Source organism: Helianthus annuus, chromosome 9 (assembly GCF_002127325.2).
Source record: "Helianthus annuus cultivar XRQ/B chromosome 9, HanXRQr2.0-SUNRISE, whole genome shotgun sequence".
Taxonomy (NCBI): domain Eukaryota; kingdom Viridiplantae; phylum Streptophyta; class Magnoliopsida; order Asterales; family Asteraceae; genus Helianthus; species Helianthus annuus.
Window position 1 is genome coordinate 50,308,979 of NC_035441.2, and position 12,877 is coordinate 50,321,855.

A 12,877-nucleotide genomic window follows, 5' to 3' on the forward strand; every position below is an offset into this window, starting at 1 on the left:
ATTATTTGTTCTGGCTTAATTTTAGCTATGTCTGCAAATGTTTGAACCTCTTCAGGTTCTATGTAAAAGCCACTTACCTCAAAATGTTCTCTTGCTGTTTCTATAGCTTTTTGAAAATCTGTAAAGCCTTTGTAAATTGGATTGGGGCATTGGATATGCTTAGCCATAGTTTCCCATTATTAAAAATACCAATTTTAGTGCCTCGAAATATGACATAATGGGTAAACTTAGGCTTCTGTGGTTTCTCAGGTGTTTTACTGCTTTGTTCATAAAAATAAATGCTTAATGCATTTAACACCTGGACTTTAAAGGTTGACGCTTGAGGCATAGTTTGAATATGCCAACATTGTTGTTTTTCTGTTAATTGCATCCCAATAATTGGACGAAACTTTGTATTGGGATCATCACATCTTTGTAATGCATAATTTCCAAAGGTAATGACCGCATTTTGTGTATTCTGTGATTGAGAGCTTGCCCTTTGTGTAAAATGTCTATTTTTTGGAGGACGAACATTTGTAGCCTTTGATTGACTTGGGTTGTAAAACTGTGTAATACTGTTGAGATCTGTTAGTGTTGCAGGTAGTTGTCTAAAATTTTGTGTTCTTGCTGCTTGTATTGACTGGCTCATGAGTTTCTCTATTTTCTCTTCTTCGGATGATGTATTCATCGGAGAGGATTTTGTAGGCTGTGTAGGATGTACAAGTATTGCCTTTCCTTTATCTTTTTTTCCTGTCCATCTAAAAGCAACAATCTGTTAATATTACGGGATAACATCTCGGCTATCCCATTATTTTTCCCTTTAATATGTTTAAAATTTATGTGGTATCCACTTTCTTGGATAATATTTTGTAAATTAACCCATCGGGTCCTATTTATCTTTTTGCTTTGATCATTTTTTTATAAATTTTATAATGGCTTCACAATCAGTTCCTTACTGTAAATTCTTTGTGAAGAAAAAGTTTGAATTTTTCTAAAGCATACATCAATGCCTGTATCTCAAAATCGATACTAGTCCAACTTGTTTTGTTTTGAAAATTACTGCTTGCATAAGCACAAATTTTCTCTTCTTGCTTAGGACTATATTTATTTGGTTTGCAGAGAAGCACTGCTCCCCATCCTTCTTAGCATCCATTTGTCTCACTAACTATGTAATCTGTAACAAGTGGTAATTCTAGTGGTTTAATATTTTTAATTACCATCTTAATTTCCTTAACTAGTTTTATGTCTTCTGAATTAAAGTACCTTTGGCCGTTTTTTGTTGTTTTACTGTATAAAGGTCCTACTAACTTTGATAAATTTGGAACAAATTTTCTAGCATAATTAACCAGTCCCAGAAAGGCTTGTATTTGTTTTAAGTTTTCAAATTTTTCTGGGAAATCAAGTATCTTTGTAGAGATATGTGATTGTAGTTCTATTTTTCCATTACCTATTTCTAATCCCCTAGGAAAGATATTTTTCTTTTAAATAATTCCATTTTCGGTTTGGAAACTACTATTCCATTCTTTTTTATTTCTTCAAACACCTGTTGTAAATGTTTTTCATGTTCTTGTACTGTTTGGCTTGCTACGAGTATATCATCAATATATACTAAACAAAAGTCATATTTTAAGAAAATACTGTCCATAAACCTTTGAAATATTGAAGGAGCGTTTTTTAGCCCAAAGCTAAGAACATTCCATTCAAATTGTCCTTCTGAGCATGTAAAAGTTTTCCATGGTTTAAAATTTTCTTCGAGTTAAAATTGATTACATCCTGACTTTAAATCAAATTTTGAAAAAAAAACTTTCTTTTTTTGTATAAGATTTAATAAAGTGTCTTTATTGGGAATATTATATCCATCATCTACTGTATTATCGTTTAGTCTTTTATAATTGTATACTATTCTTGCTTTACCTCTTTTTATTTCACTATGGTTTCTTACTATAATGGCCGCTGATCTGTGAGGACTTTCTGATTTTTTAATTAATCCCTGGCTAATCATTTCAGGTATTTGTTTTTTAAACTCTTCTTTGTCTAAAGGACTATATTCTACATTAGCAGTTCTTATAGTAATATCCGGATTTTTTAGTTTAAATTTACATATGTATTCTATATGTGATTTTGTGATATCTGTGACAACTCGAACTTTAGAACCCGTCTTTGCAACGTATGTAACGTGTGTGAACTTAATTGACTTATTGAATGATATGACATTACGATACGTGATTATGTGAATTTACAAAAATGAATGATTACATGAATATTATATGGTTATGTGCTACGTATAATATATTATGATTATGTGATTATGTTAATTGAACTCAAACCACACAACATGAACGAAACATATAAGGCCTACCCAATCGCACAGCACACACAAACCCTTGGGCCGAAAAGCTTGTAACCGGACTTAAGGCAGCCCATGTTTGGGGTCGGCCCAGCCCCTACTCGTGTACAATTGAGAGGTGATTACCATCTCACATTCTTTTTACCAAACACTTTACATTCTCAAACCCTAGTGCCTCTCTTTCTCAACCCGACGGCAACAACTTTTGGCAATCAAAGATCTTGATTCTCCATTCGGATCACACTCTCTCCTTGATTGATTCTAACCGGTTAGTGATTAGTGTTTTATTTATGTTTGCTTGACTGAATGATGATTATGATTTCATGCCTAAGCTAAACCGATTAGAATTGCATGTTAATAAGTTAGTCCCGTTGTGATGTTGCTATGTTGCCATGCTTTGTCTTTGAATTGATTGTTGAGATGAATAAGAGTTGAATGAATCCAATCGGCCTAGTATAGTGTTGATCGAATGAAGGTAATGATTCACGATGCATGCTATATGTTAAATGTTGAATATTGTTCATGTTATAATCAAATAGGGTTCATATGAATTCGAAACAAAATTCCATGTTTGATCGAATATGGATTGATTAAGAAACTGTTAGTGATATGGTAATTTTGGAATTTGTTAAATGTGTAATTGATTGAGCATAAATTCCGGAAGGTTGAAACCGACCGCACAAGATCAGATCATCCAAGATCTGATCCAAATTTATAAGTCACTCGCACAAGGTCCCGAGAGTCGCACAAGAGACCCTAATCGGACAAGAGGTCTCCAATCGCACAAAGCATTGCCCAGTCGCACAAGGGATTAATGTCGTTTAACTGTTGGGCCTTAGAAGCCCAAAGACCCAGACGCACAAGCCCATTCCTAATCGCACAAGAACTACTGGATCACACGATGTCATACGTATGTTAGTTTTTGGGCCGAGACCTTTGTGTAAAGTTCTTAACTGTCGGGCCGCACGCTGATAGTTGGGTTGGGCTAATCTTAATCGCACCACCCGGTTCACTCGCACAAAGGGGTACCGGATTGTTCATGCTATACAACGTTTGTTTAACCGATTGGGCCTCAAGCCCAATCCAAATCGCACAACCCTTATGGACCGCACAAGCCAATTATGTATTATATGGTTGGGCCGCTTATGCTGTTGAATTAGTTATATATTGGGCCGTTTGCTTTGGGCTAATAGTGTAGACACACTAGTATGATTTCATGGTTATACTCTTGACTGTCTTACGTGCTACGTGTTAACTTATGTGATGCATACGTGTTTACCTTAGTCAAAACCTGACTCGTGTGGTAACCCTGTTAGGACGAGGTTAACCATCTTAGTTCAAGAACCTTTTACTTGTGTATCTGCCGAGCAAACCAAGGTGAGTTCACACAGCCAAGGCATGGGATTCCCGGGTTGGGAATTGGGTTGGATATGTTGATATTGAAGGAGTTACTCATACTACGCATTCACTAGACTATAGACCATCGTCCTCAGGATAGTCAGGACACGTTACGTAAATCCTGCGTAACCCAGTAATTGCCATTTGTCTCCCGGGTCGGGAGGACACGTTACGTAAATCCTGCGTAACCCAATACCTTCTACTGTCTTCCGGGTCGGAAGGACACGCTGCGTAAATCCTGCGTAGCCCCCACACGTACCACTGTCCTCGGGGAAGGGCATGTCACGTAAAGCCTGCGTGACCCTGTACGTATTCCTGTTCTCGGTTTAAGAAGAACACATGGTTGGAAATAGTCTAGTAAGTACCATAATGGGAAGCCCCGTTACAAAAGATAAACGTGAGAATCCCTCACCAATAGAATATTCTTGCTTGGGAAGCCTTATTAGATGAACATACGCATGATTATTACAAACTTACTTTCTGTGAACTCGCTCAACTAGTTTGTTGATTATTTGCTGCATGCCTTGCAGGACCTTAGGTATACTTGGAGCTTGCACCAGAGGAGAAGCGGGTCGTTGTGGACAAGAACACGTGAATGCTTATTAAACGCTTTTACATTCACCCATTGATACTTATGTTTTGGGTTTTACATTTAATGCTTCCGCTACATATACAACGTTTGGTTTTGGACATCAGTCGTATCTACTATTATTATTAAATGCTATGTTTGATATGATTGATGGCTTGATCCTGGTCATGTCACGCCTCCAAGCGGTGGTACTCCGCGTGTGGGATTTTGGGGGTGTGACAGATTGGTATCAGAGCCATTGGTTATAGAGAACTTGGTTTTAATATGGGGAAAACGTTTTTATTAAAACCGGACTATAACCAGAACAGTGCTCTCGACGATCCACAACGACGCTTCGCTCCACGTGCAAGACTCGACATCCTAGGTAATAAGGTTTATGATTATTGCCTGTTTGCTAGAACTGCTTAGAACTTTGCTCGCTTTACGCTTAGATACACATGACACTATTACATGAGAGTCCCTACGTGCTTACTCTTTTCTGTCATCGCCCTACTCGCGAACCACTTTCACTTACGTTACTTTTACTATGAAGATCATGTCTGGACAAATTAGCATGACTCAAGCCCAGCTAGAGGCTCTCGTTCAAGCTCAAGTTGCTGCGGCACTTGCAGCCGCACAAGCAGGAGGTATATCCTGTGGTTATAGCACACACTAGGATCTTTAGATCCTACACTCCTAAACTAGCCCTTGTAATTAAACCTTGTCCTATTCGTACACAATAGGTCAACCAACACAGCAACCAGTCTGCACTTTCAAGAATTTTATGGACTGTCGTCCAGGTACCTTCAGCGGCACGGAGGGAGCGGTTGGACTCCTCCATTGGTTCGTAAGGCTCGAAACTGACTTCGAAGTGCATGATTGCCCTGAGTCTCGTAGAGTAAAGTTTGCTACTAGGACACTCGAAGGTGCTGCATTAACCTGGTGGGAAACACAGGTTCAGATGTTAGGGCTGGCAGCTGCTAACGCCACTCCCTGGAACGAGTTTAAGGATTTAATTAAGGAAGAGTTTTGTAGTCGAGAAGACATCCACAAACTAGAGGAAGAGTTCCTCAACCTACAGATGGTGGGGTCTGAAATTGAAGTTTATACGAGGAGATCAAACGAGTTAGCCACATTTTGTCCTACTATGGTAGACTCTCCCACCAAGCGCATCGAACTGTATCTCAAGGGTCTAGTGCCCAAAGTTCAGAGTCTTATGACCACAGCTAACCTTGGCACTATCCAGCAAGTCACTCGACTGGCTCATCGTCTCACAGACCAGGCTGTAGAACAGAACAAACTACCGAAGCGTGCTGAGACTGATACTGCATGTGCTTCTAGAGATAACAAACGCAAGTGGGATGAAAACCAGAGCACGAGATTGATTTTGGATGACTACCATTGGCCCGGACAGCAGTTTACTAGTAATCATGGGCAGAAAAGATATCTAGGAATTCACCCATGGTGCAACCATTGTAACAGACACCACAGTGGACGGTGTCGCAAGGAACGATGTCAGAGATGTCTTAAGATTGGTCATGAAGCTAAGGATTGTCGAAACTCACGTCCTGTAGGTCAGGAACAACAGCCTCAAGCCCCACAGGCTCAGTGGCAGCAGCAAAGTTTCAGAGAATGTTTTCAGAATAGTACAAAGGATCATTATGAAAGACACTATCCACAATTGAACTGGAACCAGAACCACGACCATGGAAGCAGGAACGGCAATGGGGCTAGCAGCGGGAGAAACAATGGAGACAATGACGCCCACGACCGTGTGTCTGGGATGGGTCAGGGTGATGCAAGGGACGATCTTAACGTAATAATGGGTAAGCTACTTCTTGTCGACTCTTATGTTACTATATTGTTTGATTCGGGTGTAAATACCAATTATATGTCCTTGAAGTTAATCGAATGATACATCATACACCAACTCCCTTGAACACCCAACGTGTCGTAGTGTTAGTTATTGGTAAAAGTCTAGAAGCTACACTTAGTTCAGGGTTGTAATCTTATCCTCGCTGGTCAGACGTTCCCTACCGACCTCATTCCTATAGTTCTGGACAGCACCTGTAGCTCACACACCGTACCGCTTAGCTCCATCAGAATTGGAGGAACTGTCAAAGCAGCTACAAGAGCTCTTAGAAAAGGGCTTTATCCGGCCAAGCTCTTCGCCTTGGGGAGCTCCAGTACTCTTCGTGAAAAAGAAAGACGGTACGTTCAGGATGTGCATCGACTACCGTGAACTCAACAAGGTGACGGTGAAGAACCGTTATCCTCTTCCGCGCATCGACGACTTATTCGACCAGTTGCAAGGGTCGTGCTACTATTCGAAGATAGATTTGAGGTCGGGGTACCATCAGCTGAGAGTCCGGGATGAGGACGTCTCCAAGACAGCCTTCAGAACTCGTTACGGTCACTACGAGTTTCTCGTCATGCCATTCGGGTTAACGAACGCGCCTGCCGTATTTATGGATCTGATGAACAGGGTGTGCAAACCCTATCTTGACAAGTTCGTCATAGTATTCATCGACGACATTCTGATTTACTCCAAGAGTCAGGAGGAACACGAGCAACATCTTCGCCTGATTTTGGAACTCCTTCGGAAGGAACAGCTGTACGCCAAGCTTTCTAAATGCGACTTCTGGCTTCGTGAAGTCCACTTCTTAGGCCATGTGGTAAACAGGGATGGGATCCATGTCGATCCATCCAAGGTAGACTCGATCAGAAACTGGCCTGCACCGCGTACGCCAACGGAAATACGTCAATTCTTGGGTCTGGCAGGTTACCACAGACGGTTTATTAGAGACTTTTCGAAAATTGCTCAGCCGCTTACGTTACTAACACAGAAGGGTGTTACTTATCGCTGGGGAGAGCCCCAGGAGACTGCTTTTCAGCACCTAAAGGATAGGCTTTGCAGTGCACCTATCCTCTCTCTGCCAGAGGGCACAGATGACTTCGTGGTTTATTGTGACGCATCTATTCGGGGACTTGGATATGTGTTAATGCAGCGCGACAAGGTTATCGCTTATGCCTCTCGTCAACTCAAGGTTCACGAACGGAACTACACGACGCACGATTTAGAGCTGGGAGCCGTTGTTTTCGCGCTTAAGATATGGCGACACTGCCTGTACGGTACCAGGTGCACGATTTACACCAATCACAGGAGTCTCGAGCATATCCTTAAGCAGAAGGATTTGAACATGCGTCAACGAAGATGGGTTGAACTACTGAACGAATACGAATGCGCCATCAAGTACCATTCAGGCAAAGCCAATGTTGTGGCTGACGCCCTCCGTCGGAAAGACACATTACCACGGCGCGTGCGAGCGCTACAGCTTACGATTCAATCTAGCCTTCCTGCACAGATACGAGATGCTCAGGTAGAAGCATTGAAGCCCGAAAATGTCAAGGCTGAAGCCTTACGCGGCTCACGACAACGAATGGAACAGAAGGCAGACGACGCCTACTATGTAACGGGGCGTATTTGGGTCCCACTTTATGGCGGTCTACGCGAACTTGTAATGGAAGAAGCTCACAAGTCTCGCTACTCGGTACATCCAGGGTCGGATAAAATGTACCACGACATCAGCACTACTTATTGGTGGCCTAGTGTGAAGGCCCACATTGCTACGTACGTTGGAAAATGCTTGACCTGTGCGAGAGTCAAGGTTGAATATCAGAAACCAGCTGGCCTACTTCAGCAGCCTAAGATACCGCAATGGAAATGCGAAGAAATTTCCATGGATTTCGTTACAGGCCTACCTAGATCCCAGCGTGGGAATGATACCATATGGGTGATCGTGGATCGACTCACCAAGTCTGCACACTTCATACCTGTAAAGGAAATGGATAAGTTCTCCACTCTCGCAGACGTCTATCTTAAAGAAGTTGTTTCGAGGCACGGGGTGCCCACATCTATCATTTCGAATCGCGATGCACGATTCACGTCAGAACTATGGCAAGCGATGCACAAATCCTTCGGCTCACGATTAGACATGAGCACAGCATGCCACCCTCAGACGGATGGGCAGTCTGAGCGAACGATCCAAACGCTTGAAGACATGCTTCGGGCATGCGTTATTGATTTCGGCAACGGCTGGGAAAAGCACCTCCCTTTTGTGGAGTTCTCGCATAATAATAGTTATCACACCAGCATCCAAGCCGCTCCATTCGAGGCATTGTACGGGCGTAAATGTCGGTCACCTCTCTGTTGGGCAGAGGTGGGGGATAGTCAGATCACGGGTCCAGAGATTGTAGTGGACGCCACAGAAAAGATTGCACAAATACGACAACGCATGGTGGCAGCACGCGACCGTCAGAAAGCCTACGCGGACAGGCGTAGAAAGCCTTTGGAATTTCAGGTCGGGGACCGGGTTTTATTGAAAGTCTCACCCTGGAAGGGTGTGGTACGTTTTGGCAAACGGGGCAAACTAAAATCCGCGGTACGTCGGACCATTCGAGATCATAGAAAAGATTGGCAAAGTAGCATACAAGTTGAACCTACCAGCTGAACTCGGGGCAGTTCACAATGTTTTTCATGTATCGAACCTAAAGAAGTGCCTATCAGATGAAAACCTCATCATTCCTTTTAAGGAACTCACTATCGACGAGCGGTTGCAGTTCGTCGAGGAACCAGTAGAAATCATGGACCGGGATGTGAAGGTCCTCAAAAACAAGAGAATCCCTCTTGTTCGAGTTCGTTGGAACTCCAAACGTGGCCCAGAGTACACCTGGGAACGCGAAGACAGGATGACAGAAAAGTACCCCCAATTGTTCGCAAACAGTACAACCACTACTGAGGCTGAAGCTACTACTTCGGAATTTCGGGACGAAATTCCAGATCAACGGGGGGAGGATGTAACACCCCAGGAAAACCAGTGAACGATTGAACTTACCTAGCTTCCTCAGTGAGTGCATACCAAATTTCGGGACGAAATTTCTAATTAGTTGGGGATAATGTGACAACTCGAACTTTAGAACCCGTCTTTGCAACGTATGTAACGTGTGTGAACTTAATTGACTTATTGAATGATATGACATTACGATACGTGATTATGTGAATTTACAAAAATGAATGATTACATGAATATTATATGGTTATGTGCTACGTATAATATATTATGATTATGTGATTATGTTAATTGAACTCAAACCACACAACATGAACGAAACATATAAGGCCTACCCAATCGCACAGCACACACAAACCCTTGGGCCGAAAAGCTTGTAACCGGACTTAAGGCAGCCCATGTTTGGGGTCGGCCAAGCCCCTACTCGTGTACAATTGAGAGGTGATTACCATCTCACATTCTTTTTACCAAACCTTTACATTCTCAAACCCTAGTGCCTCTCTTTCTCAACCCGACGGCAACAACTTTTGGCAATCAAAGATCTTGCTCCATTCGGATCACACTCTCTCCTTGATTGATTCTAACCGGTTAGTGATTAGTGTTTTATTTATGTTTGCTTGACTGAATGATGATTATGATTTCATGCCTAAGCTAAACCGATTAGAATTGCATGTTAATAAGTTAGTCCCGTTGTGATGTTGCTATGTTGCCATGCTTTGTCTTTGAATTGATTGTTGAGATGAATAAGAGTTGAATGAATCCAATCGGCCTAGTATAGTGTTGATCGAATGAAGGTAATGATTCACGATGCATGCTATATGTTAAATGTTGAATATTGTTCATGTTATAATCAAATAGGGTTCATATGAATTCGAAACAAAATTCCATGTTTGATCGAATATGGATTGATTAAGAAACTGTTAGTGATATGGTAATTTTGGAATTTGTTAAATGTGTAATTGATTGAGCATAAATTCCGGAAGGTTGAAACCGACCGCACAAGATCAGATCATCCAAGATCTGATCCAAATTTATAAGTCACTCGCACAAGGTCCCGAGAGTCGCACAAGAGACCCTAATCGGACAAGAGGTCTCCAATCGCACAAAGCATTGCCCAGTCGCACAAGGGATTAATGTCGTTTAACTGTTGGGCCTTAGAAGCCCAAAGACCCAGACGCACAAGCCCATTCCTAATCGCACAAGAACTACTGGATCACACGATGTCATACGTATGTTAGTTTTTGGGCCGAGACCTTTGTGTAAAGTTCTTAACTGTCGGGCCGCACGCTGATAGTTGGGTTGGGCTAATCTTAATCGCACCACCCGGTTCACTCGCACAAAGGGGTACCGGATTGTTCATGCTATACAACGTTTGTTTAACCGATTGGGCCTCAAGCCCAATCCAAATCGCACAACCCTTATGGACCGCACAAGCCAATTATGTATTATATGGTTGGGCCGCTTATGCTGTTGAATTAGTTATATATTGGGCCGTTTGCTTTGGGCTAATAGTGTAGACACACTAGTATGATTTCATGGTTATACTCTTGACTGTCTTACGTGCTACGTGTTAACTTATGTGATGCATACGTGTTTACCTTAGTCAAAACCTGACTCGTGTGGTAACCCTGTTAGGACGAGGTTAACCATCTTAGTTCAAGAACCTTTTACTTGTGTATCTGCCGAGCAAACCAAGGTGAGTTCACACAGCCAAGGCATGGGATTCCCGGGTTGGGAATTGGGTTGGATATGTTGATATTGAAGGAGTTACTCATACTACGCATTCACTAGACTATAGACCATCGTCCTCAGGATAGTCAGGACACGTTACGTAAATCCTGCGTAACCCAGTAATTGCCATTTGTCTCCCGGGTCGGGAGGACACGTTACGTAAATCCTGCGTAACCCAATACCTTCTACTGTCTTCCGGGTCGGAAGGACACGCTGCGTAAATCCTGCGTAGCCCCCACACGTACCACTGTCCTCGGGGAAGGGCACGTCACGTAAAGCCTGCGTGACCCTGTACGTATTCCTGTTCTCGGTTTAAGAAGAACACATGGTTGGAAATAGTCTAGTAAGTACCATAATGGGAAGCCCCGTTACAAAAGATAAACGTGAGAATCCCTCACCAATAGAATATTCTTGCTTGGGAAGCCTTATTAGATGAACATACGCATGATTATTACAAACTTACTTTCTGTGAACTCGCTCAACTAGTTTGTTGATTATTTGCTGCATGCCTTGCAGGACCTTAGGTATACTTGGAGCTTGCACCAGAGGAGAAGCGGGTCGTTGTGGACAAGAACACGTGAATGCTTATTAAACGCTTTTACATTCACCCATTGATACTTATGTTTTGGGTTTTACATTTAATGCTTCCGCTACATATACAACGTTTGGTTTTGGACATCAGTCGTATCTACTATTATTATTAAATGCTATGTTTGATATGATTGATGGCTTGATCCTGGTCATGTCACGCCTCCAAGCGGTGGTACTCCGCGTGTGGGATTTTGGGGGTGTGACAATATCTTCACCTATAAGACCAACTTTTTCTAAGTGTAAGATCATAGGGTGATTTATACATTTTGAAATATCGTTTCCTTTTTCTACTTCATGACTTAAAAAGTCTGTTAACAATTTTATAGTTTCATTTTCTATTGGATTACTTCTTTTTTGTTGTCTTAAAAATTCTAAACTTCCTTGACCACCATGCTTCTGTGCAATTTTTGATATATTATTATACCTTGTTTGGGATTGTATAAATTTGTTTACTGAGTGTAATAAAATTTCTATTTACTGTAACAGAACCGTTTAGAGCAAATATAAAATTTAATCATAGCACAAAGTCTTTTGACTATATATATGTTGGGTTTATATTCATTTGTGGTATGTCATACTTCATGCTATAATTATTTGAAAAATCTAAAAATTGTATTCCTACATATTCTAGGTAATGTGTTATTTCAACTAATCTATCTTCAATTGTTCTGCTTACTACTTTATATTTTAGTTCTTTGTGGTATTGCTTTGGTGCTAGACTGTGTGATATTAAACTTTTAGTAGCTCCTATATCAACTAATGCCGTTAAGTCTAGAAATCTATTATTGTCAAGCCATTAGAGACATTGTATATTAACCATATTCAAAGACCCTTGAGTTTGTATAAACACTTGTTCTTCGGGTGCTTCCGTAGACATTTGACTTAACTCTTCCGTTATTTTGGATCCTATCCTCTTTTCTATTTCTATAATTCTATTGTCTATATCTTTTAACTTTAGACTGTGTAATTCACTTGCTAATTCTAACTTGTTTAATCTTTCTATATTTATGTTGGTACTTGTATCTATAGTTTTTGATGTAGTACCTATATCTATGTTATGTAATTTCTTTATACAAATACAACATATTTTCTGAAAGCATATATTACATTGTGACCTTTTTTCTATACTAGGATAATATCCACAACTAGAGCATTTTATATAATTATTACCTCTTTGATGTACCCAAATATGTTGACATTCTTCTATATTCATGTATGTGTATGTGACTTTAGTTATTGGCTTTTCGTCTTCACTGTATTTGCTATAGACTGACTCATTATCTGATTCATCTGTTTTAATAGCTTCTATTTCATAATCGTGTAGCTGTTCTACTAAGCTAGGCCTTTCCATGTTCTTGTTTTTATTAGGACATTTGTTAACTAAATGTTGTTCTTCTCCACATATGAAACATT